Consider the following 23,408-nt stretch of genomic DNA (forward strand, 5'->3'; position numbering starts at 1 on the left):
GATGAGAAGACCACATAAACACTTTTCAGGCTCTCAGTGGATGAACTAAAACCAAAAGTCACCATAAACAAACAGCAAAATGGGGGATCCCTGGGTGGCTCAGCAGTTTAGTGGTTTAGCCTTTGGTCCAGGGCGTGATCCTGGAGTCCCAGTATCAAGTCCCACATCGGGCTTCCTGCATGGAGCCTGCTTCTCCCTCTGCCTGTGTCTCTACCTCTCTCTGTCTCTGTCTCTGTCTCTCTCTGTCTCTCATGAAAAAATAAATAAAATCTTTTTTATAAAAAGAGCAAACAGCAAAATGGACATGACCTATCATCTCTTAAATGTCTCTGAAAATCAGGGGGGAGAAATCACATACCAAATTCCCTTATTATAGCCAAGGACCTACTAAGAGGTTGCTTTATAACTCTGTACCACTTGAAGACTGAATTAAGAAGAAAAATCTCTCCTGGAAACTGAGGAGTTAGCTTTAATGGATAACTTCTGTTTGTTACCCTCCCAAAGCATATGGATATATCAGATACAGAATACAATTCAGGCAAAAGCCTGAAGAGAGATGAACAGCAGAAGGATCTTGATTACATTTATCCCCTGGAGAAGTGTAAACTTCCATGAAATCCTCATGTCATTTAGAAGCGGGGAAAGGATGGAGGAGCAGCACGGGAATGGCTCCTGCTGGAACCCACAGCGCCCTGCTGTTGCCCATCCTCTGACTGGCAGGTTAGAGGCTACTTTTCTTTTCACCTCTACCAACACCAAGCAGGGAGACAAAACAGAGTTGGAACCCAGAGATGTGAGATACAGGAGACAAAAATGATTTTATTTATAATAAGTGAGAAATTACACTCTTCCTGATTATTGATAACCGAGTGTGTCTAGTAACAACAGGAATGCAGTGTATCTTTTATGCAAAATTCACAAAAGTTTTCCCTCACATCACCTGTATTGCATATAAATTTTCAGAGCATAGAATAGTACACAAACAATAATCAGAAGGTGCAACCAACATACATGTGCTGTCACAGACGCCACTCTGGCAAAGGCCAGTGTTACCTTCGGAGGTGGTGACAGCACACACTCCATTCAGTTGGTTGTGACTGGTGTCACACTATTCCTGGGCATCCTAGGATGGTGTTTAAATCAGTGATGGATCCTGACCTTGTTCAAATTGAAAATACGGAATTGCATTTCCTTAGGATCTGAATGGAAAGGGGGTTGGTGGTTGAAGAGTTTGTCAATCTGAGGCATTTTAAACCATTGTTTTAAAATATAGATGTTATAACTATCCTTCAATTGTCTCAGGTCATTTAATTTGCACGATATTTATTTCTGTGGCGACTTCTGAGCTTCCTCGGTTGTATTTTAAAAGCGAAATAAACGTATCTACTGAAGGTTGGTCACAAGTTGCACACTGTCAGCATGTCTGGATTATTTTAAGAAAGGAGAGATTACCAAGAGAAGGATCCTGGCCAAGGGTATCTGATACCATTACCGTACCTTTTAGTTCATGAACTTGAAACCAGGCCTATGAAATAATACTCTAAAGTGCTAATGTCAATAATACCTAATGGTACAGAGAACCCCAAGTCAGGCTCCGTGGGCTTGAAACCTTGCCTTTAACTGGCTTTACGACATCAGGGCAAAAGCAGAGACGATGTGGAAGGAGAGAGGTTCTCCAGTGACCTGTCAGCATGTGGCCAGCAGATACCTCTGTGCCCTGCTCACCTTCCACAGCACCCAGGTGCTCTGCATCTAGTGCTAGGAACAGCTCCTTAGGGTCACTTGGGGCTTTACATGGTATAAAACCACCTGGCATCTTCCGGTCTGGCATCTTCCAAAACCCCAGGACAAAAGCTCGGCTGTCTAATCCTCTCAAGGAACGTCATTCTCAGAATGATAAATTAAATCGGAGGTTCCCAAGACCGACGCATCATTATAATCACCCCAGGGATATTCGACTCTTGCAGATTCCCAGGTCTCAAGCCTGGAGATCCTGATCGGGTAGGCCGTCTGGCATCCCAGTTCCCAAGGAGCTTCAGGCCTACGGTTCTCACCCTTAAGGACAGGAATCCAGCATCGTCAGGAGAGGTCTTGGGTTGACTCTGTTTTTCAATATTAGCATTCGTTAGCATATTCATCAAGGAACTCTGAGCGCAGAAATGACTAGGTATAGTCTTCTTGGGGACCTGAACCGGGAGCAGCCTTATGGAATTCGTAAAGCCTCACTTAGACGAGATACAGGCCATGACCAAAGAAAATGTGGGTAGAAGACCCTGGAGGGGGAATGTGGAAGAGGGGAGTGACAGGGCAGGGGTGTCAGGTGGAGGGAAGGTATCAAAACAGGTCAGGTAGGCAACAAAAGCCATGTTTGCCCATGTTATTAGAATTCAAGCATAGAAGCGGTTCTGCTTGCTATTTTCTAGTCGTGCGTGTACACACACACACACATACATACATTCTTTTTGCAGCTTATGCCTCATCAGCATACTTAGATGAACAGATTTTGGGGGAAAAGAGTAAAAATAGGAAATACTTATCTAGCACTTACTATATAACAGACCCTTTAAGCAATTTACACATTGACTCCTTTATCCTCACAGCAACCCTGAGGCAGACACTACTACTATGCCATTTTACAGAGGAGGAAACTGAGGTACAGGGAGGTTAAGAGGCTTGCCTGAGGTCATGTACCTAGTGAGTGGTGAACTTTGGATTTGGACCCCGGCACCTGCGTCTCTGCGACTCGCAGCCTCTCTTCCCTCTTCTCTTGCACATGTAGTTTCCGTCCCTCTCACCCCGAAGTTTGGACCTGATTACTGAATTCAGATATAATAGGTACCTCAGAGGATGTAATCACAACAAGCTTGCTCTATCAGCTTCCTGTTTGCAATTAAACGCAGACCTCCTACAACAACATCATCAATAATCCCACGAAGGAATTAGAATGTCTGGGCTGACACATTTAAGTATCAGGAGCCATCAGCTTTCTGACAGCTAGGGTAGGGCTTTTAAAAAATACCTGCCTGATGTTTGCCACAAGGACCCCCCTGAGAGTCTGTCACAGGATCCTGTCTACAGATCTGGACTTGGTCACTTACATGAACATGAAGAATGGTGACAACAGAAAAGCGTAGATGTGACAACCTTCCCTCTCCCCCCACCCAGCCCAGTCCCTGACACCATCTCGGAATTACTGATTAACCTGGAGAGAGCACTGCAAAGGGAGCCATGGCCCCTTTCTTATTGTTCTTATTTCTTTAAAATTTCCCAGAATGTGTAAAATAATTCTGTTCCCGGCCTAAGCCTTCCTCTGATGTTCACATTTCTTTTTTTAAAAAGGATTTTGTAGCCAGCCATCCTTTTCAACATGTTTTAGTTTGCCAAGCTGAAAATTACCAAGTGCAAGAGTTGGGCAAAAGGATGAGAACTCATAACTTTACATCGACTACCTTTTATTCAAGAGGAGAATGTTTCTTCTCTTTTCCAAACCAGGGCACAAAGCCAGGTGCCATTGTGTCTTGGAAGGATGAAAGGGGGCAGTGCATCTAAAAGAGCCCTGAAAAGTCTTGTACTTGTACCAGTTATTAAGTTACCCTCCAGGTCAGTTGATGGTTTGGTACAAGATGAAATCCCCCAAGGTGGGGCCCATCAGGATAATGCTCATCACCATCTCTTGGCACAAGGCCATGGGGCTAGTTAGATAAGGACCCTAAAAGGTGGAAGGGGGAGAGGGCCTCTGCCTTAGGCTGCATCCTGTCTACTAGGATAAGGGTTAGTCTCCATCAGCCTCTCCACCTACAAATGCAGATCAGCTTCTCTCTCAGAAACCTTCTACCAGTGGGAGACAGTCACTTACACTTACTTACAGGAAGGGTCAAGAATGGGGCAGTTTACCAATCCCAGAGAAACTTAATTCCTAAGTGGTGCCATGTATTGCCAGATGGGACAGAAATGGAAACATCTCCATGCAACCATTGCCAAAATAGACTGGCAAGTTGGAGTAAGATTTATGTGGGTGTAGGGATAAATAAGCAATGATTTTTTTCTCTGGGAGAAAAGCATCTCCCTGCACAGATGAGGGTCCAGGAGGAGCTGGCTATGTTCTAGAGAGCACTCATTCATTCCCAAGAATCCTTGCGAGTCACCAAAGGACACTTCTCCATTTGGAAGGTGGGCAGTATTACTAATTTGCAAAGTGCCTGGAAACCTATAGAGGAAGACTAAATATGGATCTTACGTGTGAATAATGTCAATACATGTTACATGACTCTGTAACAGACCTATTTTCTGTGACTGTATTGGGCAACTCTTACTGATATATTCACTTTAAACACAATCACCTTCTTTGCTTTTAAGCACTTGAAAAAGCACCAAGCATAGTTTCAGCCGAATTTCTTATAAACCTCAGCGTAACCACAATGGGGAGACCACCTCCGAGCTCCCGAAGTTGGGTCCCTCAAAGGTATTAAATCTTAAATACGCCATCACGTTGACTGCTTTGGCTGCTCACGCTTGGTGTCATTAGCGTCTATTTAATACGGCAGCTGATGCCTTGTGGTCCCTTGCAAATGGGGGGGGAGCAAAGCCTTGGAGAGAAGTGAATTATAATTGCCTGCCGCAGGACTGTGTGGCGCTGCCTGTGACAGCGGCCAATGGGGAAAATAGGAAAGCATTAGAGAGGGTCTGTTGTACTGATGAAGTGGAATTCCTAGAACACACTGTGCTATAAAATGAGATTTGGCTCCACAGTGCTGAGAGCAAACAATGGACTCAGTAGTCCCCAGCACTGGTTGCTGGGCATATTCTAGCTCCTTCAGTGGGAGCTGCCTTTCATTCAAGGGAGCAGGAGCCACGCTAGAGAATAGAGGGGGGTGGCGGTGTTATTATTGGTCCAGAGAAATCCTGGGCGTAAGATATTAAGGGGAAAAATGCCAGGAGACTTTCCACCAAGGTGAATGCCACAATGAGCTAGCCTCTTCCACTCAATGTGCTTCAGCCAAGTCAATCATTTGGGGGGAGAAATAACTATAGAAATGACTAATAAAATGTGTCCAGCCTCTTTAGCTGGATTAGTATGGTAGGAGTGTGTTTTAGAAAGATCTGGGTGGACAATGGGTCTTTATTAGATCTTAATCTCTGGAAAGATATGGGACCAAGGAGGCTCTGATGAGTGTGAGTGGGGGCTATAGAGCTTGGGAAGGTCTCTGTTCTATGTCCTAATCCACATATGATTGGATTTCATGGAAGACAAATAGTGAAGAGCAGCATCCATATGATGTTCTAAACCACCTTATGATAACACTACGTCCCACCTTAGAAAAAAAGTATTTGTCGGTCTCTAGCTGGGTAACTGATTCTATTAGGAATAAGCCAGGAGTTAAAAGTTTGCTCCCAGGGATCCGTGGGTGGCGCAGCGGTTTGGCGCCTGCCTTTGGCCCAGGGCGCGATCCTGGAGACCCGGGATCGAATCCCACGTCCGACTCCAGGTGCATGGAGCCTGCTTCTCCCTCTGCCTGTGTCTCTGCCTCTCTCTCTCTCTCTCCCCCTCCCTCTGTGACTATCATAAGTAAATAGATATTAAAAAAAAAAAGTTTGCTCCCAGCTCGCAAAACAGAGGGAAAAAGGGAGTAGAGTAATTCCTACTCAAAGAGTGCTCCAGGCACTCAAAAGACAGCTTAATTGTTGAAATCAAAGACAGTAAATTGTAGCCTGTACATGTGGGAGCAAGTCCACCTAATTATGAATGAGGCATTGTCAAACCAGTTTGCCCCTGAAAACCTCCCTATAAACTAATTTGGATTTTTTTTTTAACTCCATTTTAACCAAAATATTTGGGCCAAATTACATGGCTGCTATGACAGCTACAATCAGAGGTATGAATTGAAATACATTCTGTGTGAGGGTTCACGTGAAGGTAATACGTAATTATTTCTACAAAGTATTTGTTCAAGAATTACCGCATAGAAACCAAACGCGTAGAGAAAATCTGCATTTTAAGACTTGCCTCAGTGGCAGGTGGGCTAAATCCAAAGGACCCAGATTTGCCCACCTTCTTGCAAAGTTTCACTTGCTAAGCACATACCTACAAGCATACACAGACACAAAACAAACAACGAAATACTCCTTTTGGAGGTTTTAAGGTCCAGGAGCCTGGCAGCCCAAAGTCCCCAAGTGTGGAGAAAGCGGTTTCCCACCAGGCCTCCCCCCTAAGTGGGAGAGGCAGGCTTGGGCGTGGAGGTGGTCACTGGCACATGCAGCCCATTCCTGCCGTATTTGTTCAGATCATCAGGAGAGTGCCAATTAGCACCTATTTTGGTGAAGGTTTTGTATTGTGAACATCTGTCCACTAGCATCTGGCCAGGGCCCAAGTCCATTTCACAAGAAACACCAAACAGCTGTCAGATGGTCCTGAGCTTGGACGGGTACCAAATAAACACAATCCTCCTTGCCACTGGGGAGGCGGGGCCCCAGTTCCTATTATCTGTCTCCGGATGTACCCAGTCTCCAAGCTCTGACTTGTTAGCACATTCCCTAACTCCTGACCAGCAACTTCCTGATTTTTGTGAACAAGGCTTTGCCCATTGCAGTAAATACTTGGGGTGGATGAAGTCAGAAGTAACTTGTGTTTACTCGAGAGCTAATGATCAGTTAGTTGGCCCTTGGTTCTCTTCTCTGATCACCCAGCTTCTTTTTTTCTGCCTTCTAGGGATTGACTTTGCAACCCCCTGACTTTGCTATTTCATGGTTCAACTAGTAGGTTTTCTGAGAAACAAGGGTTTACAGCCAGCGCATCACTGTGATGTGTTTGGTTTTACCGGTGTAAGCGGTTAAGACCACATCATCGCTTAAAGTCGTATTGTAGAAAATAACTTCTTTGCATATATACATTGGTTTTGAGTCAGATATTACCAGAGATCTTTGGGGCCTTTTTGTTAGTGGAGATTCCTCAATTTCGTGACTCTAAATACACATTAACGACAATCGAAATGTTTGCATACAGAAAACTCAGCGAGAAAATTCTAGGTATTATTCTCCAGGAGTTTCTATGTCCTTTATTTCCAGAACACAAGAAAGTTGTAGCTTGGGGCATGTGGCATAAGCCTGATACACTCAGGCTCCTAGCTGAGTACTAAATCCCACAAAGGCAGATTAAAATGGAGCAAAACCTAGTCACCTCACCTAACACTTTATTTATCCAATAGGATCCAAGATGCAGTACAGCTCGGTGCACATAGTAGGTATGCACTAAATATTTCCTAAATAAAATAATGAGTGATGATTTAGTCAGTTATTTTCAATCATTCCCTGATAGTCAAAAGAGTAGAGAGACAGACAGAAGCAGGCAGAAAGATCCTTCTGGATGCTATCATCCTGTCATCATCTTGTCTTTTCAGTTTTAATTTAAATGCCAAGAACCATACCCTGCTCGTGACATAAAATACTGAATTTAGCCAATTCTAGTAAGAGGACTTGTTGTCAAAATACAATTGCTAATTTTTATTGAGTGCTTATTACGTACAGACATTGTTCTGGCATATACAGTCACATTTAGGCCTCAGAATTACTTTATGAGGTAGGCGCTGTTAGTATTCCCATTTCACAGATGAGGAAAACGAGGCAGAGAGGTTAAGTGACTTTCCCAAGATCACAGCCAGTAGAATAGGAAACACCATACTTTTAACTACTCCCTCGTGTTAGCCCTCTAGAAGAAAAGAAGTTGACTCCCAGGTGTAATTTTGACCTTCAGCTTCACTCTGTGTCTAGCACTGCTGTGCTCTTGTTCTTGCTAATGCAAGTCTTGAAACTGTGGGGAAACCATCATTATCATCAGTCACCATTTTTATTGAATTCGTGTCAGGCATTCTGCTGCTATGAGCTGGATGTGCTTTGAATCTTGCCAGGTTATCTTCCTACCCCATGGAGAATGCCAACACGGTACAGGCAGAGTTCGAAATTTACTCCCTCCACTGATTGTAGACTCCGGAGTATGCTTACTCTTACATCCAAGAAAAAACCAGAGTTGGCACTACTGTCAGAGAGTGCCAGTTGAGGCTGCAGTGCATGCATCTCTCCTTAATATCTTCAGAGGCCAATCTACAAAGAGCTGGGGTTGAGTCTTTGAAGGTTGGGAGTAGGGGCAGTGTATTGACATTGGGAGACCTCTTCCCTGAGGGCTAATTACGCCAGAGACCTTGTGGCTCTCTGGACAAACGCCTCCCATCCATTGGTGGCTGAAACTTATCCCCTGACAGTTGTCATTTTTATTTCAACTTATTCCGGGAGGCCTTTCAGACGTACTTCGTCAGGGCTTATTTTATCATCGATCGTTCCTTTGCACACACACCAACAGAAAACAGAAGTGAAATTCGTAATGTCCTAATGCTTCTTGTTCAGTGTGTGACTTCATATTTGGGAGTTGACTTGCATTTGGGACCTCAGAGTGCTGGTCATCAGGGTGCGTTTTTCTAGACAGTACTGTCCTCTATCCCCAAGAGCTTTGGTGATGGGCATCTTTACATTTGTTCACAGTATTTCAAAGCAGGTGTCATCAGCCTCTTGACACTGTGTTTAGAGCCGACGTCTAGCTGGGTGGGGTTAACTGCTGACTAGCTGGTCTGATCCTGTGTATTGTTTTTTCACCTTTCGTGGGAGCTGAACAAAAGTGCTTGTGTTGAGATTAAGTGACACTAGAGGGCAGCCTACAAGTTGGAAACAAGTACTAGGACACCAAAGCAATAATTTGGCCTATGCCAATAGGTAAGTAATCTATAGTTGGGTCTCAGCATTCTGACACCAACTCAAATATTGGGTCCTCACATAATGAAATAACTCCCTAACGTTTCACCTGAATTGGCCTTTAAAATAAGACCTAAACTGGTCTCCCTCCTAGAAACTCGCTTAGTTTGCTAGAGCTGCCTGATGAAACTCATCCTGTTTTGTTTCACTTCTGTTATTCAACTTTTTCTTAAAATACAGAATAAAACTTTCCCGTTATAAATTGTGTTTAGAAAGTCAATCGGAGAAGGACAATCATTATTATATGGTCTCATTCATTTGGGGAATATACAAATTAGTGAAAGGGAATACAGGGAAAGGGGATAAAATGAGTGAAAATATCAGTGAGGGTGACAAAACATGAGAGACTCCTAACTCTGGGAAACGAAGGGGTAGTGGGAAGGGAGGTGGGCGGGGGGGGTGGGGTGACTGGGTGACGGGCACTGAGGGGGGCACTTGATGGGATGAGCACTGGGTGTTATGCTATATGTTGGCAAATTGAACTCCAATAAAAAAAAAATGGAGAAAAAATAAAAAAAACAAGTTGTATTTAGAGACCCCTGAAAGAAGAATATGATGGGAAGGGTAAATAGAAAACAACAGTCATCTTTTTAGGATTCTTTTTTATGGCATTAATATTACTTATTTGCACCTCTTAAAGACATCGGGGGATTCTGCTGGACGGCTGCGCTCTGTGGTTGACCCTTACCCTAAAGGTTGAAACCACAAAATAAAACTTGTGATACCTCAATACTGATGTAATGAAGATCCATCTCTTCTAAGTGAAATCTTATAAAACACATTTTTTTTTCTTATAAGCAGTGTTCAATTTTAGCGCAACTCAGCAGATAAGAAGGCCTAGCTGTCTGTGAACACTGTCTTATTAAATAAACAACACAATTTAGGTGTTATTTGTGTTTTGCGAATTACGTCATCTGCAACATTTCAGCTGTACAAGGCAGTTTAAGAGATCAACACATAAAAAGATGCCCAGCATGGAGTGGGACAAACACGCGGACGTCTAATTTCAGAGCTCAGATACTTGTATGAAGTAAAATTGTTCAGAATGAAAAAGACAAGGAACAGGCGGCTTGATCCGCGCCCTGATCTTGCAGGAGTGAACCATCAGAACTTGCCTCTCCCACGCTTGTGTAACCTGTTTTTAGAGATGTGCGGGATGCCGCTTCACCTCTCCTCCAATTATCCCCCTCCTGTTACCGTGATGTTGGGGAAAGTGGCCCCAGCTGCCAGGCCAAATGTGACCGTTTAAACACTCTTAATTTCAAAATCTTTAGCACTCCCTTTACAGAGCTGGGTGTGAGCACGGTAGGGCTAGGGCCAAGGCTCTGTGTTGGGCTATTATGTGTCATTTAAATATGGGATGTGATGGCTGTGAAATATGAACTCTTTTTGTCTGAAAACCTGAGTTCACTGGCCCCCATGATCCTCTCAGCTCCCCAGATATGACAGCTTGGAGCAATTTTTCCTCTTTCTATTTTCTTGCCCCACATGTCCAACTGGTCCCTATGTCCTGACGGCTGTATCTTGCCAACACACTCAGAATCTGCTTCCTTTCTTCTACTCACAGTGCTAGCAGATTCATATTTCTAAAACACGCATTTGATGATGTCATCTTCTTGCTGAGAAGCTTCAACCGCCTGTGGCTCCAGGTCCCCCTTTGGAGCAGGGGGGAGCCCTCAGCAGGGTGCTCTCAATCTCCTTCCATCCTCAGGCTTCCAGGTAGGCCAGGAAGACCCCTGGCTGCTCTGAGACCAAGTCCTCCATTTCCCTGCCATGGGCCTTTGCTCTTGCTTTTCCCTTAGACCCACGGCTCTTCCTCCCATCCATTCCCACCTACTGGAGTCTCCTTCGAGCACCTGAGATGCCTCCTCCTTCATAAAGTCCTGCCTGAACTCCCGGCTGGATAGAGCTCTCCTTCCTGGCCTTCTTAGCATCCCTAATTAACTAAGTACCTCGCTGAGCAAACACTCTGCTTTAGGAATGGAGAATAGTCACTCCACCAAAGTGATTTTTCACGTATCTGCCTTCCTTGCTAGAACGTGGATCCAGTGTCTGGCCTATACTGGGTTCACAGCTGATCAGTAAATTCTGGACTCCGTCATCATTATGTCTCTGCAGTACCCAGAACTTGCCTATAATCTGTTGGATTAAACAGAACTGCTGCTTTCACTAGACTTGGTAGCCTGGCTCAGGAATATAATGACCTTTGTCAGAGAGGAAGATACACCCGTGTTGTCTATTTATACCTTGCTAAAAACACATATCTGTTGTATTAGGTCCAAGTTACAAGCCCCAGGAGGATATTCCTACCACAATATCGGGTTCAACTTTCTGCCCCTCTGAGGTCTACCCTGCACCAGAGTTTGCACCTTGACGTTGCTCTTTCTTTGTATTCCTTCTATAAAACAGGACTAGAATCCCCCTCAAAAACATCCTCAAACATCCTCCACTTTTCAACTGATCTCCTTTCAGATGACCGTCCAGACCCTAAGAGCCTTTGGGGACAGTGTCCTGAAATGGCACTCCACTGAGAAGCAGGAACTTATGTTCCAGTTGCACTGATGCCACAGGTGGAGTCCTTGGAAAGCTATTCCTGAACTTGTTCTGTGTCACCGTTCAACCTGCGAAAGAGGCAGAATGGGACGATGTCTGTGGTTGGGAGGCAGTCATCAGTTTTCGGAATTGTTAAAGCATTGAGAAAACAGTGCAGCAGCATGGAGGAGTGCAAAACGCAGATTCCGAATGTTGGGGACCTTGTCCCAAGCCCTTCCCTCACCAGAGGTATACACCGGCAAATTACCTGATCTCCTTGAGCTTCAGCTAGCTCATCTTTAAATTGGGCCTCAAAATCCCTGCCCTGCCTAACCCATGTTGTTGGTATCCAATGAGGCAATGTTTATAAGAGCACCTTGAAAAATATCCTTATGATATAAATAAGGCCTTTATTATTCATAATAACACCGTTAAATACTGTTGAGGTTGATGGTTATCGGCTAACCTGTTTTCTGAATGCAATCTGCAACCCGGCAAAAGACTCCTTCCAAGGCAGACACACAGTCCTGTGTTTGTACCTCGTTGCTGGAGGCCAGTGCATCCTCTCCCCAAAAGGGCCCCAAAAGGTGCCGCCCTGGGGAAGATGTGTCTTCACTTGAAACACGGGCAGTGAGAAACAATGAAATATGCAAATGCTTATGAGGACTTTTAATAGAAGAAGCACTCTGAGTTAAGACTAGGTATGGTCGACAACAGGCAAGAAAAGATATTGTCCTAGTCCTACATGTAAAACCTTTTCAAGTTGTGCTCAGAAGAATTTGCATTTCAATAACATTGTGATAATGTCAAGCTATTCACAACATTTCAAAGCCTCCTCTTGCACACCTGGCATGTTGTAGGATCTGCTGGGGAACTGGATGTGGCTGTTTTCTAACAGCAGAGGCAATTATGTTGTCCTTTTCATTCTTGGGAGCGGATGTGCTTGGGCAATATTAACAGGTCTTATGTTCTGGACATGACAAAATATGGACATGAAAGCTCCACCCTCCAAGATATCCCATGAGAATTAATTAATCAGCATATTCAACATGGTGAACTTCCCCTCATCACAAATGAGAGGAAACACCTTGTAGATACAAGTTGACTTTTGAATAGAAAACCTTCCCTTGTACTCTGTACATCCCTTTAAAGAAGAAAAGTATCCAAGAGATGTTTGTTACCTTTTTTTTCTTGGCTACACAGGAAACTACTCTGTTCTTTCTACTTTTGATAGCATTAGCATCTCCCCTTGACTGGGCAAGCATGAGATCTTGGGTTCATTTTATTTCCGCTAAAAGTAAAACCATATTGCATGCAATGAGACAACCATCTTGAAAATTATCTTAGATAATCACTACCCTAGAACACAGTACAGCAAATATGGCACATCAGTTTAATTTAGGTAATTTCTCATTATGATGCTTATAGATCGGTAAGCTTAACTGTAAAAAGTTAAACATTTATAATTCATAAGCACAAATTATGCTAAACTAGATGGGCTATATGCTATTAGAATCTTGTATAAGCTACAGAATGATTATTCACACGAAAATTTAATTAATAAGAAATTTATAATCTAATTAATATATTATACCTAACTTTTATTAGACCCTCTAGTTAAAAGTCAAACCTAAGTAGCACATTAACATTATAATTCAGCTTCTTGATATCTGTTGTAGAACTCATGCCACGGGAAAAAGTACTTTTAACCAAAAGTAAGGCCTTTTTCTCTCCCATGTTTATAGTATTCCCTGATCATTATGTTTAGCACATGGTAACAGGTACTTTTGGGCAAAGGAAATGCCACTTGGCCCACTGCCCCAGTTCTTTCATTTGAAAGAACTCAAAGTCCCATTTGATCTTGGGAAGGAAGGGCATCCAGTCCCTCTAGGAGCCAGTAAATCTCAGTTTTGAGAAAATTAAAAATGGTTCCCCTAAAGATTAAAAGTACTCTGGATCACTTACAAATTTCAGTTGTTCCTCAAATGATATTTCTTCCTTTGCATGACCATTTTGCAAGTGATACAGAATCACGCTTTTCATATAAGAACCTAGTATGGTTTGCATGGCAAGATAACAGAAGGATGTTGGAGTCACTGCTGTCTGAAAATGTTCCACCAAAATACAGCCTCCAAGGCACTGGCGTCTTGGAGGCACAAAAGAAAATCTGTAATCAGAAATCATTAATTAAGGTTAATTAAAGTCCACATTGTATCTGACTGACATTCACACAAAAGTACTGCTTACTTTTCTTTAGGCTATGTGTACAATACTGTGTCTGCCCGGACGCCAAAGAGTAATCACCATCTTGTTATTGTCAGGAGGACAGCAAATTGAATTCATACAAACTCTTCTTCCAATGAAGAAAAAGCTTCTGATCTGAGATCTTAGTTCCCCGGGTTCCTCCTCATCACTAAGCCTTCCTCAAAAAACAAACAAACAGGGCAGCCCAGGTGGCTCAGGGGTTTAGCGCCGCCTTCCGCCCAGGGTGGGATCCTGGAGACCCGGGATCGAGTCCCATGTCGTGCTCCCTGCACGGGGCCTGCTTCTCCCTCTGCTTGTGTCTCTGCCTCTCTCTCTCTCTAGGTCTCTCATGCATAAATAAATAAATAAAATCTTACAAACAAACAAAATCCCCAAGAAACAACTCACTTAGGAGAACACTGAAAAACGAACAAGACTATGCCAAATAACCAGAGGTCCATCATACTGAATTCACAAATACGTGTTTTCTTTGCTTCCCAGAGAATTTGGAGGGGGAGGGGAAGAAAGGTTGGGGTGTGGGGGGAGTGTGTGTGGATAATTGCAGCCTATGGGTAAGCCAGACCACATGATCAGAAACTGCTGTGACACTTAAAAGTGTTTCTCCTCAAGGAATTCTGGTGCCCAGAAGCCTGGTGAAGCCAGTAACAATTAAGGCCATGTTATCCTTTTAATTTACTTGAAATTATTGGCCTCTAAAATCAATCATTTTGTGTGGTTGCATAGGGAAGGGGGGGTCAATATAATAGGCACGTGCATGAAAAATGCTTGTTGATCTTACACAAAAATGTTGGCAGGCTGGGTCTGGGGAAATGTAAAACGGCTGCTTTTGAAGCTCACCCTGCAATAAAAACTAGTCATTTTCTAGTAAGGGAAGAAAAAAGTGACTAATTTTCTAGATTAGACCCATTTGTAATGAATTCAAGGTTTTGTTCCTGTGACTCTGCCTGGATTTTTATTTGACGCCTTGCATGTCCTGAATTCGGTGCTGTTTGCTTCAAGTGTGCGCTTGTTTTATTTTATGTTTTAATCTACAAAGGAATGAAATGGCTTGGCTTCGAATGGCAGGAGTCCTTGAAAGTCCACTTGAGAAATGGGAATTAAAGCATTAAGAAGTGTACCAGTATCTGTTACACAAGGCCAAATGTACCTAACAAAGGAAAGCTGTGTTCTACATCACCCACGAAGCACATAAATCACTGAGTGTGTGTATCTCCTTCTTGCAGCAACTTACTCCTCCCCATCTTACTCTTGACTCGGTCACCCAATATATATCCACAACTGGACAGCTTTTCCTAATCAGCCCTGAAGTCACAAACCTAAAGGCAAAACAGCCAAAGATGATAATTACAGAAAGGAAAACAAACAAACGAAAAGCTCAGATACTCAAGAGCCCTGTGGGCCACTGTCACAAAATACAGTGAAATGGTCTCTAGCTCCTTAGCAATGTGTATCCACCCTAAAACAAAAAACAAAACAAAAAAAAAAAAAAAACAACAACAACAACAAAAAATGGAGGTTAAATCTTAGGTAAAGCACAGCATGTCTCCCTTGCCATACCAAAGCACAACGTACAGCACTCCTGAGGTCATTCTATTTATTTAGCCATCTGCAGAGCCGAACCCGAATTATGAACCTGAAATTTTGAGCAGAGCCATGAATGCCCTCATTTACCTCCACATTTGTGAATAGTCTTAATGAAGAGCTCGCACCCTTTGGCTTTCTTGTTGAAAGATGAAAGTGACATCAGTCCCTGGACAGTAATTTTTTTTTTTTTTAACCAGCCAAGACTGAGCATGAGGCAAATCCTGGAGTAAATATCAGCTGGATGTGCACATAACAAGGTCCAGAGAGACACTCAGAAGTTGCCTCTTTTAATCCAACACTGAATTATACGAGAAGCGGTTTTCGGTTCTTTTCAGAGCACCACAACTGCCAAAATAACTGCAAGGCTTGCAAGCCCCAGTATATCTCAAACCTTTCCCAAGACACCCCAACACTATCTGAGGCATTGAAACTATGGCAACCGAATAAGAAAGCAGCCTCCATGATTTATAGATGAAGATCCCAGCGACAGTGTCTAGCTAGGGCCATCATTCATGATACGAGAAGAATTAGCACGGAATCCATCTCGCAAACCATTTACAAGTATTCTTCTTGTAAAAATCCACCCAACTGCCATCCTGCTGCATATACTCCACTTTAGAATGCTATAAACAATTTGGTTTCTATTTATCGCTCACCCTGCAGAGATGAGAATGTTCCTAGTAACTCAGATGCTCACGTTTTTGGAATAACGAAAGGCTTAATAGATTGGTTTTCCACCTGGGTATTTGAGGCCTAAGAACAAATGCATTCAAACACCAAAATACATGAGTGGAGTCATGTGGTTCTCCGAAATAAAAAGGAGGAGAGACAGTTGTTGGATTGTCTGAGTGGGGTGTTGTTTTTTTTTTTTTTTGGGGGGGGGGGGGAGTTGTGTGTGTGTGTGTGTGTGTGTGTGTGTGTGTGGAATGCAGTTTTTCATAAAGCATTCCATTTTCAGGAAAGGAACATTTCCATTCACCAGCTCAATCAGTATTCTCTCAGTTTCCTCATTCAAGGACAGTAGGAGTCTGGGGAAAGGGTGGGGAAGCACTGGTGTTGCTGCAATATTAATGAAAAGATTGAATACTCTCCTTAAAAAAAAAGATTTCAGGAAGAGGAAAAGGGAAAGAAGAATGGATCCATCCCAGAAAGCTTGTCTGTAAAACTCTTATCTGACATCCAACCATAATTAATAGATTCTTTATTTCTTCCCAGTTTCTAAAATGTTTCTTTTCTGGTGGCATGTTTTCATTGTGTTCAGTGACTGATCCGGTTGTGTTCTGGACATGCTTCCAATCAAATCATGGCAAAGGCTTGGTTTTAAACATGGGGGTGGGTGGGTGCAGAAGGCATGAGAGTGTTGTGAAAGAGCATCCGTTTTAGTGGTTCTTCTCCCAGTTTTTTAATTGGCGTGGATTCTTTGAATTAGATTTTCTACAAACAGCAATTATAGGTTAGTTGGAAACCACTAGAAAGTGCCGAGTCATGTTAAATGAAAGCCTCAGGTCTATGAGCCGGATGTGGAAATACCTGTCTAACCATTATTTTCAAAGCACCAGTCATCACACTTGCTGCTAGAAAGACCTGGCCCTTCCCTCTTTGGGGCATGTTAATTGCTGATTTATTTCACTCTCCTGACATCCTCTTTCTACTTACAAAGTCTAAGAAAGAATTTTTTTTCCTCCTGGATGAAAATAACTGTTATTCTAAGTAAGCCACAGAGGGAGCGTCTTGCTCCCCCTGGGTCCAAGAAGAGTCCATCAGGGAATTGTGGTGATTATACCAATTTATTGCCCCTTCTTCTATGTCTTTTAGAAGTGAGATTCTTCTCCCTGATAAGAACTTGTATTACGACTACCATTTGAGTCAGATGTCAGGTAATAGGACACTGTACCAGTCAGGAGGGTAAATGCTAGCTCCTATGGGATCACCAACTAACTACTTGCTCCATTTGGTGGGGAAGGTGGAGTTTTGCTTCTGCGTGGAAACTCAATGCTCTCCCAAACCAGTTGATTTGGGCTTGGCCAGGGATTGCAGGGTTTGCAATCCAGCAAGTAGATGGCCACCATGAAGGCCCTCTGGTAGAAGGCCTAGCTACAGCCTCCTGGAGCAGTCAGCAGACAAGCTTCTCTCCATGACAGGTAGGGTCCTTGCGGTCAATTCAGCTCATCCCTGAACCAACATTACAGGCTGCTCTCAGATTCTTTTTTTTTTTTTTTTTTCTAAATTTTTTTATTTATTTTATGATAGTCACAGAGAGAGAGAGAGAGGCAGAGACACAGGCAGAGGGAGAAGCAGGCTCCATGCATCGGGAGCCCGACGTGGGATTCGATCCCGGGTCTCCAGGATCGCGCCCTGGGCCAAAGGCAGGCGCCAAACCGCTGCGCCACCCAGGGATCCCTGCTCTCAGATTCTTTAGCGCATGCAAATTGTGGATTTTATTTTTAGATGTCAGTAAGTGAAGTCTATCATTTTTTTTTTTTTTTAAGCAGTCATCCTTTAGGCTCTTACCTGATGTGAAGTCTTATACTGCCTACAGTGGTTTTATTGGTATAATGTTTTTTCTTCCGTATTTTGGGTGTGAAATTTCAGCATCCAAAGTCAGGAAGAGGATCACAACTCCCCTTCTCACACAAGTGACTCTTTCACATGCTTCCCAGCTGAAAACCCCTGGCGCTGTGGCCAGCTCATGGTGTGAATGTTCACTTCTAGTCCAGAGGCGGCTTCCTTTGTACCATCTGTTACACTTCTGTGACCATTTCCTTTTTACTCTCCCCACCAGGGCACTCTCCGTGACTTCTATCCCCCAAATAAAAATAACATCTAATATTTAATGAGCGGGTATCCTGTGTCAGATATTGTGCTATGAATTTTACAGATGTTACCATATTGACTCTCATCAGCCGTGACATTAGCGACATACCAGCATCTTACAGAAACTGAGGCAGAGATGTAACTGGCTCAAAGTCACACTATTTGTAAATGGCAAAAAAAAAAAAAAAAAAAAAAAAAAAACAGGCCGCAAATCAGTGGGTTACATCTGCCTACAGAGTACGGCCTCTGCATTGTCCCCGTCGCTGCCCACTGCCTTCCTGTGACAGTCCCTTCACATTTATAAACTTGAGGTCTCAATATCCTAGTGAATTCGCCCTTGTCACAGCAAGGATCAAAACTCCTCTCCTAGCACCCCTGGTTCACCCTGACATGTCTGTTCTACATTAATGCTTACACTGACATGAACTATTTTAAGGCTTACCTCAGCAAAAACAATGCCCTCACCTTTTATAATGCCTGGCAGAGTGCCACTCCCATGACCTTGCCCAAATTAATGGTCACACTGAAAAGCCATCGTCACTTGAGGCAGTTGGCATTCTGATGAATAGGTTTGCCGCTCTCCGTGCTCTATGAAGACTGTGAATTTCCAATGAATTTGGGGATCTTATTTAATTTCATCGCGTGGTTTATACTAAAATGTGATGCCAACAGAATATAATCTTTCTTGTATGATTTAGTAGACGGTAAGGCAAGATCTCTGCAAGGCCCAGGGTCTGGGGTAGGTAGAAAGGAATTAGCGTCATACCCTTCCAAGTTTGCAGAGTGCATTTCACATCTTACCAAATATTCACATTTGTGGTTTCAAATTATTCTCCCAACAGTCTTGACAAGGTGGGAAGCATAGGTTTACTATTCACAAATTTTGTTTAAAATAATGCAGCTTTAGAGAGGTTAAGTGGCTTGTCCAAATAAGAGTCTAGAACTCAGGACATCCAGGTAGAGGATCTTCAACTACAATTACCATGGTACTGGCAGTAGGGGGCAGAAATGTGGGTTCATAAGCATACTATCTTCTCTTGTCGGAAAGGTGGATTTTTTTAAAGATTTTATTTATTTATTCATGAGAGACACAGAGAGAGAGGCAGACACAGGCAGAGGGAGAAGCAGGCTCCTCGCAGGGAGCCCAATGTGGGACTCAATCCCGAATCCCGGGATCACACCCTGAGCCGAAGGCAGACTCAACTGCTGAGCCACCCAAGTGCCCCTGGAAAGATGGATTTTAAAAAGTACTATCAGCAAACTCCAAAAAAGCACAACGGATCTGTGGCCAGTGGTTAGAATGCAGAACAAATGAGGCCAAGGTCAAAAGCTCAATCCCCATAAGTGCTGGCTATCTTCCTAGCTCTGTTTCTTGGCAAGTTGCTTTTACCTAAAACTCAGATTCCCTCCAGCTTCAACCAGGTGTACCACAGATGTGTGCTCTTGGCCACAGAAGGGGACTGGGTGAAGGTGTGGGAATTCACAGTCCCCAATCCATCACCAGGACTGGGAAAACAACCCGCCATGCATGCTCCACTAATGGTGCATGAGACAAATCACCTGTGTACATGGAAGACTGTCACACACACACGCAAAGAAGTATGTCATTGGATGGAAACATAAGAAAAACAAGATCAGATAAAAAAGAAAAATTAGATGCTTGTAAAAAGAGTCACTCTTGATGGATTGATTAATCAGTTAACTGACTGAACACATCCTTGTTACAAAGGGCCTATGGTGTGCCAGGCACAGGTTTAGGGGCTGGAGATACAGCAGTGAATAACACCTGAAAGTCTTTCCTCGTGGTATTATGTTCTAGTGGAAGAAAGAAGATAAATGAGAACAACATATAATCTGTCGGGCTGTTAAAAGTGAGAAGGGGGAAAAAACGAGGCAGGGGGAGTGGGGGTGGGAGTCCTGGAGGAAAGAGTAAAGTCAGGTGATCATAAAAGGCTTCACTGCAAGAGTGACATTTGCACAGGGACCTAAAGAATGTGAGGAGCAAACCACACAGCTATCTGGGGGAAAGAATCATCCCAGGCCATGGAAGAGCAGAAGTGAAGAGCATGCAATGGACCCTGAAGAGAACACGTCTGGCATAGTCATGTAGCCCTAAAGAGGGGTGGAAATCCCAGATCCCTTTGGGCCACAAAGGTTGTAGGTCAGACTTTGACTTCTAGAAGAAGATGGGAAAGCATCTGAGCGGAAGTGATCTGATCTGGCTTCGTGTTTTTTTGTTTTTTTTTCCCAAAAAAATCACTGTGGCTGCTGTGTGGGGAAGAGACTGTAGGGGGCCAAGAGCAAAGCAGGGAGACCAGTTGGGAGGCTGGCACAGTCACCCAGCAGGAGAAGGCAGCGGCTCAGGCACCAGGAGGGCTCCAGAGGTGGACGACTATGGAGGAGGCCCCTGCGCTTTCTGAAGGAGCGGCCCACAGCATTGCTGCTGGAGTGGATGTGGGTCTGAACAAAGAGTGAAGGGGTAAGTCTTAAGTTTTCACAAGTGAACAACCCAAAGCATGGTTCCACCATTCACCAAGATGGAGGAAGTTATAAGAAAAGCCTCTCTAGGGGAGAAAAGACCCAGAATTGGGTGCTCGGAACATGTCAAGTTTGAGATGTCTATCAGATCCAAGAAGGCTACCTAACCTGTAGGATTTGCTATCTGAGAGACCCAGGAGAGAGGTCTGGGGTGAAGAGGTTACTTGGGAAACATTGTGTTGAGTCCTGACAGTTTTAGAGGATACTCTCCATTAGTGGAATCTGAATTAATCCGAATCAGAAAGTTTTAGGAGAACTTACCAGCTTCACAAAGCAGGAGCCCCTTGAGTATGGACTCTTCTGCAATAGTCCCATGCTGAGCAGTATCCTGTACGCTTTTCTCCCCTTGAGGTTTGTGTGGTATGACATCTCACTTGCCCATTTCAGAGGGATTAAATGCCTCCCTGCCTTCTCATATCCCCAAGAGGCAACCATGTGGTTGCTGGCAGAGAATAGCTCAGTTGCTGAGAAAAGCCTTCACTCTGGAATAGTAAGATCTCAGAGATGACTTGGCTCCAGGGTACCTCGAGAGAGTGGGGGACACTGATCACTGATAGGGGAGGGCACAGCAGGATGTTTCCAGGCTCCACCTTCCTCTGGGAGTGCGAACGCCCAGGGCCCAGGGAACACCCGCTCCGGGGAGGAGGACAATAAATTGTGGAAACCTGGGGCGGGGGAGGCAGAGGGAGAGACACACAGTCTCTCTTAGGCTTTATACTGCTGCAAACGGCAGATGCTTAATTAAAGCATTTGCAATTAGTTTGGCTTGTTCTGTGATTCCTTTCTGCAAACAAATAAGATGGGAGAATATATTCGCTTTTGGCAATCTAGTTTTAAAAAACTTCTTCTCCCATGATCACTCTTTTGTCCTGCTCAGAAAAGAGCTGAACCACCATGTACCCGTAGTAAAGTGTCTGACTTACCTCCTGCTTCAAAACGGTATTTTTCCTTCCATTTCACATGGGAGTGCAATTACCCATTTGCTTTTAAAGCATGAGTATTTATTTTGAATTTAATACAAATTCTTAATTTGGGTGCCTTATTTTCATTCAATGAAGATAACAGTCTTCTTAATTCTTGCTCTCCTTCTGAGTCAACATACTAAGCAATATTACCCACCCACTCAAAATGCAAATGCTATATTTTTTTAATGATGGGAAAAGCATTCACTAGGCTTGGAAAGAACTTGAGGTCTGTGTGTTTGTGTGTGTGTGTGTTGCTGTGTGTGTAAATAAAGAGTTGCACTTATTGCCACTTTATAATAAATAATCACTTACTTGAAGCTGCTTTGTAGGGGGGGAAAACAGCAGGTCCATTCTAAGCAGAGAAATGTGAATCATGTGTGACTATGTCTTTCTTTTGTTCATTCAACATTTACTTAGGTTTCTATCCTAGTTCTTAATGAATTCTTAACCTATTTAAGAGTAGTAGAAGTTTTAAGTACATTCTGCAGATGGCTCCTGAGACTATGGTTTTGGGTGGCTGCTCAACATTTACACATGAGGACTATATGCATTATTGAAGAGTGTGGCCCATCTCTCCGGGGTGATAGTTACAAAACACAGCACTTTGGGAAGACTGTCACCACCCCAACACTGTAAATAAGACACAGGAACTAGAATGCTTCCTTTCCATCAAGTTGAAAAAGGATGTAACAGAGATGAGGCTTTAAACCTGACCTCCATTCTTTCCCGCTTTCGGATTGGTTTGCCAAGTGCCTCATTCAAAAATATCCTAAAAGCAAAATAATAATACAGAGTAGGAGTTACTCAAGATTCAAATAAAAGTTACCGTGTAAACAAGCACGGGTAAACCAAATTCAAATAGTGCAATTATTTTCTGACAAATAACTGAGGTTAATAGGTGGAGACAGTGTTCTGCCACACAGTATTTAAGGTTAGGTTAATAATTAACTTTGGTGCCTGGCGTAGTTTCATCAAAGCTTACTGTAAATCATAAAACTGCTCCATGCAGACTAAACAGAGTTTTATAAAAAATAGACACAAAATGCTTTGCAGTCTTGACCTCTGGTAGCCATTTGGTTATTATGGTGTAAAAAAAGTACGATACTTTAATTCAGAATTGAGCACAGGCATCTTTCCTTTGGGAGAAAAAGCCTAAAGAAAGGATTCATGTGTCTGGAACCTATAGCCTTTCCGCGCCATCAGAATTGGACTTGATGCCCAAGACGTAGGTCTGAAGGAAGACCGACAATTATCAGGATTCAAGAAAGACCGGCAGAAGCACTCGACCTTCCTACCCCGGAAAGACTTAAAAACCAGCGCTGGGGGGCATTGCATAGCTTTCTGGAGACCTGCTGGCGGAACACTGCAACTGGGTTAAACATCTTTTCAGATGGGAGGCAAAGAAAGTTGTGCGTACAAGTGTGAGCATCTGCGTGCTTCTGTGTGTGTGTGTGTGTGCGCGCGCGCGCGCTCGTGGCTGTGCGCCCGCCTTCGCCTGTGTTTTAAACCTTTCACGGATCAAATTCGGTCAGGAGCAACTTGACTTCCATCCAGCGGACGCCGAAAGCGATCCCACCGCCGCCCGACTGGCCCGACTGGCCCCCGCGTTGGCACAGCGGCCACCTTTCTCCCAGGGCCACGGGCACGGCCACTGGGGCTGCCCGCGGCGCTACGGGCCAGAGGCCGCGGCTGGCAGCGCCTTCCCCGGCTGTGCAGACGCAGCTGCTCCCCGCTCCACGAACACCTACCTGGCTGCCAGCCCCAGTCCTCCCCGGACCCCCGCCGGCTGGCAAAACGCGCGTGGCGCAGGGGGACCCGGGGCTGGTGCGCTGGGCCCCTGCGCCAGCCGCTGTCCAGTGGCCGCCCCAGCATCCTGAATCCTGCCCCTGAACTTCCTTTCCCTCCGCCTCCCCC

The 23,408-nt window shown here is 44.0% G+C and overlaps 1 protein-coding gene across 4 annotated transcripts in view; it reads right to left on the reverse strand.

The window, feature by feature from the left end:
- Positions 1–23,408, reverse strand: part of SEMA6A (semaphorin 6A) — a 126,955-nt gene that overhangs the window by 101,392 nt on the left and 2,155 nt on the right. The window lies entirely within an intron of this gene.

This window comes from Canis lupus, chromosome 10, assembly GCF_048164855.1.
Source record: "Canis lupus baileyi chromosome 10, mCanLup2.hap1, whole genome shotgun sequence".
Classification (NCBI taxonomy): domain Eukaryota; kingdom Metazoa; phylum Chordata; class Mammalia; order Carnivora; family Canidae; genus Canis; species Canis lupus.